Source organism: Schistocerca nitens, chromosome 5, assembly GCF_023898315.1.
Source record: "Schistocerca nitens isolate TAMUIC-IGC-003100 chromosome 5, iqSchNite1.1, whole genome shotgun sequence".
NCBI lineage: Eukaryota > Metazoa > Arthropoda > Insecta > Orthoptera > Acrididae > Schistocerca > Schistocerca nitens.
The window spans coordinates 432,362,268-432,368,267 of NC_064618.1; positions in this window are offsets into that span (position 1 = coordinate 432,362,268).

A 6,000-nucleotide genomic window follows, 5' to 3' on the forward strand; every position below is an offset into this window, starting at 1 on the left:
TGGCTGCCGGCCATCCAAGTCCAACGGGCCGCGAGCGGTCGCGGGGCAGAAGCTACACGGGACACGGACGTATCTGCACAAACAGCTGTAGAGCAACTGTCAGTCCACATCCGCGCACACCAGGAGGAAAACTTGCCGACCAGAAGCCGAACGCTGATTGGGGGATAGCTACCAATCGTTGACGAGATGGACATCCACGAATAGCCTCTTTCTTTCCATCTTCCCTTACGTCATGACTAGCCAATCATATTAGAGGGCAATTAAAAGTTTTACAACAATGATGTCAGACATCGATAGTCTGTAATAAACAGAAGCACCTACCCCATGCAAAACCAGTCGTGCTTTGAGGAAGGCCGTTGCAATTCGGCCGAAACGTCGGTTTTAGTTTATTATTGTTGTTAGTTTTTTGGCAATGACGCGGCATAATACCCAGAAGAATTTTAAACACTAAGCAGCGTATTTATTTGCATTTCATATTAAAGCATCTTCCAATAGCGTGCTATCATTCCACTATTTCACAAGTATTATTAAACAGCAGAATAACAAACAACTGCCTAACGAAAAGGCAGACGAAGCATTTCGGTGACCTTCAGATCGCGCCTAACTTGGATGGCGGGCGAAGTGGTTCGGATGTAAGATCAGGACTGGTTCGGCAGTCTCGGGGGACAGGCATGTTGTCTCCCGCGGTCGGTATGAGTAAAGAGTTAATTAGGAATGTCTAGCTTTGCCTCGGAGGACAGAGACGTTCTCTGCCGCGGTCGGTGTCGGTCAAGACTTCATTAGCAATTTCTGTTTATGTGGGCATCTAATTGAGAACAATTTGATAGTAACTATGGAAATACGCAGTTAATTGTTTTGTTTTTATGAAAGTGTGAAGATTGGAGATTATTTGTCAAGTGGAATATAATTGTGCTGTTTCTCGAATTCTGCAGGTTCGAATCCTGCCTCGGGCATGGATGTTTGTGATGTCCTTAGGTTAGTTAGGTTTAACTAGTTCTAAGTTCTAGGGGACTAATAACCTCAGCAGTTGAGTCCCATAGTGCTCAGAGCCATTTGAACCATTTTTGCTCACAGCCATTTTTGTCGAATTCTGCAAATAAAAAGCGAGTGGCATACCGTATAAACAAACTAATTGGAAATTTTATTACTTATAAAATATCAGTTCCTCGCTAAGAGTTTATTATAGGAGTAACAAAATGGATTCACGATCTACCTGCTGTTTTCTGAGCAAGAGAGAACAGCTATAGAAGACTACAGGTTGTTGAACATAAATTAGAACCCACGCGTTCCACTTAGGGCGGTGGACGCAAATAGGCACCTCGCGTGTACTACAACCTTGGTACAAATGCGATCATTGACACGTCATTTGTGGTAAAACAGAGGATGTATTAAAGAGAGAAAATTCGAGGGAAGGGGTTTATCATACGCACCTATATATCTCCCGCTGTTTTTGTACCTGTCTAAGCCATGAGCTGCTGGTGGGCACCAAGGCGTTGGCATTTCGGCTGCGGCAGCAGGACTATTGATACATTCCACAAAGGACCAGGCCGAGCACCGCAGTCCTGTCAGAGCAGCAGAAAGGCGGAACTCACTTGTATGAATAGCCGTTAATTCTAGCAGAGTTTTTCATAGTCCGTGCAGATTCTCCTACAATGAGAGCCTATGCCGGCACGGAAACACTATGGATCAGCAACTAATGGTTCGGATTTCCGCCACCACTGGACCATCTTCTAGCACCAAGTCCTCCCTGTACTTGTCATCTCTCTTCTGATGGGCCGCATTCAATAGCAGCCTGCCTTGGGCGGCAGCGCCTGCCGGAGTGGCCGAGCGGTTCAAGGCGCTACAGTCCGGATCCGCGCGACCGCTACGGTTGCAGGTTCGAATCCTGCCTCGGACATGGATGTGTGTGATGTCCTTAGGTTAGTTTAAGTAGTTCTAAGTTCTAGGGGACTGATGACCTCAGAAGTTAAGTCCCATAGTGCTCAGAGCCATTTGAACCATTTGGGCGGCAGCAGATCGCAACCGGGGCAGGACAGCCACCGCCCTCCTACGCTGGTGTGGGCAAATTCGCTTTCGCGCTTTCGCTCAAAGGGGCGAGTTCCACATACGGAGACTGTCATTGTTATTCCTGCCAGATTTCCTGCAGACTACCGTGCGAATCTAGAGAGTATCAACGCCGCTGCTGAGGGGCACTCTACGCAGTGGGCTTCTTGGTGTCAGCATTCCTGGTCATAGACGTCACGGTCGGCTTCTTGGCCGAGAGCTAGCCACGCAGAGCACTATTACTCAACCATGTCACGCCCTAAACCGGGCGTGGCGCCGTGCGGGGTAGCCGCGCGATCTGATGCTCCCTGCCAGTTCGCGAGGCTCCCGCCGTCGGATGTTCGAGTCCTCCCTCGGGCATGGGTATGTGTGTTGTCCTTAGCGTACGTTAGTTTCAGTTAGATTAAGTAGTGTTAAGCCTAGGGACCGATGACCTCAGCAGTTTTGTCCAATAGGAACTTACCACAAATTTCCCCTTTTTTTTTTTGGGCGTGGCCAGAGCTATGAGCGTAGAGCTTGAATCTCAATAAATTGTTGTTTTCCTGTGTTTCCAATAGCTTGCAACTCACCACAACTCACCGCACCAACGCACCACTGCACAGAAGTCGCTCTTCACTCCAGAGCACTTCAGTACAAGCAATTTACTGTAGAATATAGCGAGAAAATTAAAAAGCATGCACACAGAAAATACACTCTCTGATTAGAAGTATCCATACACTCCCATGTAATGCGGAACTGACCGCTATATGTTATGAGAGGCGTACCCACCACTCCAAAAGTAGGCAGAGAGAACTGTGTTATCAGAAGAGAAGTAGTCGCAGCAGAATAGGTCAGCCAGGAGAGCTCAGTCACTTCGATCATGGACTAGTCATTGGACTACATCAGTAAGTAGCCTATCAGAGAAGTTTCAACACTTCTAGAGTTGCCCAAGTCGACTGTTGGCAATGTCGTTGTGAAAAAAAAACACCAAAGCTAAATCTCTAAATCTAGACTAGGCATGATTGACGGAGAGAGACCATCGAGTATTTTCGAGGGTTGTTGCAAGAAATCACATGAGATCAGAAGAAGGACTCATCCGTGATTTCCTGAGTGCTATCAGGTAGCACAAGAACGGTGGTTAGGAAGTTAAAAAGAATGAGGTACAATAGTCGAGGCGCTCCTCATAACCCAAATATTTCTGTTATCAGTGCGAACCTATGCTTGTGGCGTGTTGTGGCCTGACGAAACTGTAATCGTCTGGTCATAACTCTATGTTCTTTGGTTACTCTGCAACGTATGAAACATTAGTTCACTTTATTACAAGAATTATAAAACAATTTTCTCAACTTTATACAATCCATTGACACAGGACTGTGTCCACTATTTAAAACTGTCTTTGAACAGAAAATATGACTATGTGCACTCAGTTATCAACTCTTATCTTGAAGTATAGGTTCAACACTTGCAAAAGTACAGTTTCATCTCAGACCAGAATAGCACAGGTGTCCTAAACAGATAATGTTGACTGCATCATCGGAGGTCTCTAACTGAGGCGAGTGAGTCCGTGCTCGACTTTTTATCGACGTCCGTGCGATGCCCCTGCGGTCCTGAGAGAGAGAGGACGTGCCTCCCATTCGTCTTTATGCATTGTAGCGGGAAATCGCAAATGCCTATGGTATCAATGTGAGTTGTCGACTTTGATGTGGCACTGCAGTCCTGAGACGTTACCATATGTCGAAAAGGTATATCTATAAAAATGAACAGAACACATATCAATGTCCAGTAGTTAGCCTTTTGCCAGAGAAAGAGAGTTTTACCTTCTTTAGGAAACGATACAAATATTATTGTAAACTCTTCCCGTCTTTTATTAAAGAAGCGAAAAATGTGCACCATATACGAATGTAGAGGCTTGTGGCAGTAGCATTGAAAAGGATGTTTTGTGGATTCCAGCAGTGTCAATTAGTTAAAATACCACGAGATTTCGACCAAGTAATGCTATAACAAAAATGGCTCTGAGCACTATGGGACTCAACGTCTTAGGTCATTAGTCGCCTAGAACTTAGAACTAGCTAAACCTAACTAACCTAAGGACATCACACACATCCATGCCCGAGGCAGGATTCGAACCTGCAACCTCGCGGTTCCAGACTGCAGCGCCTAGAACCGCACGGCCACTTCGGCCGGCTAATGCTATAACACTTCAAGTGTAATGACTGCTGATGGACTGCTGGTATACTCCAACTGATGGCTGTGACGTCTTTGCCTTATGTCAGCCTATGTTTACTCGGCGTTCGATGCGAATACAACCTCGCGATCGCTGGGTCCCGCATTGTAGGATGCCGTTTTTATTAAGGGTACTGTCACAGATTTTTGTTTCAATGACTTTTTTAATTACGCTGTTCCAGAAGCTATTAATGTGACCCACGACAGAGGCGTCGTCAAATTTGTGTTGTTGAAGTGGTCCGTGAAGTCCCTGTCTGTGCAATAACAAGCAGTGCCGAAGAAGCAGTCCAGTGAAATAGCTGACGAAATGTGTCGTGAGAGTGAGTCAGTTCTGCATAATCATCCAGTTGTCAGCTATGTTTAAAATTTCAGATCTGTAACTCATTCGGAAGTGAGTTTAAAATCATTTACAAAACTTGTACAGAACAAACAAGAGAGCAATATCCATCTCCTCTTTCTGCTCTGTAGTGGCTGACCACTTGGGTATCTCCTTGAACATATTCCGATAATATCCACTCAGCACGCCCGTGTCCCAAGGCAGCCAAGATGTAAGGCATCACTAATCCTTTTCATCGCCATCCCCAGTCCACTGTATCAGAAAGCGAGTTAATAGTTATTGGAATGTCATCAAGTTTTGATCTGTGTTCAAAGTTTCAAGTCTAAGACCTTGAGGAAGCTCGTTTAAAATCAACCGCAAAATCTGTAGTGAACACGCAGAAAGAGAAGAAATCGACCAAATGAAAACATGGTAAAATGAGAATCTTCTTAACACTGTAGTATTACATTAAGAAAGTCTTCAGAATATCTCAGAGATATGTTATTCAATGTGTGATGAAGTTAAGTGTTAGGAAATCTTTTCCAAAGGAATATGTTTGGGGCGTAGCATTCCACAGAGCGGTTCAAGGCGCTACGGTCGCAGGTTCGAATCCTGTCTCGGGCATGGATGTGTGTGATGTCCATAGGTTAGTTAGGTTTAAGTAGTTCTAAGTTCTAGGGGACTGATGACCTCAGCAGTTAAGTCCCATAGTGCTCAGAGCCATTTGAACCATTCCACAGAGAGAAAAGTGGACGATTAATAATTTGGACGTAAAGGGACTAGCAGGTTTGCAACTGTGATGCTACAGGAGAATGATGAAGATTAGATGGGAAGGTAGAATAACTAATGACAAATAAACGAATGGAATTAAGTGGAAAAAGGTATGGCACAATTTGCCTAGAAGAGAAGATCGCCTGATGGGACACATCTTGAGGCATCAAACTATCGTTAGTTTGTTAACGGAGGGAAGTGTGCGGGATAAAAGTTGTAGGGGGAGACCAAGGTTTCACTACAGGACCGGTTCAAATGGGTGTATGCTGCGGAAGTTATGCAGAGATGAAGAGGATTGCTCGGAAGAGTCTTGTGCGGATATCTGCAACAAGAGAGTGGAGACTACAACAACAAGGGGTTGAGTATGTATGCTGTTACTTTTACAGTATCAGAAAGTTTTAATCCTGGTTTAGCTAGAACCAGATATCGATGGATCTTGTCATTAACATCGTGTTACGAAGTTCACCTCATTCTTGGCAGCGAAGCGTCGATCTTTGCTTCATTACATTTACATCGAAGCGAGTAAGGCAGGTAGTATGTGAACGTGGGCCACGGGAAGCGGCGAGTATGAGGGAAGTTCCCTGAGCGCGCTGAGTGCGCCTGAAGTTTGGCTGCGAGTCCCCAGACCGCAGCTATAGTGGTTCGCCCGCAACTCGGCTCTGCTGGGC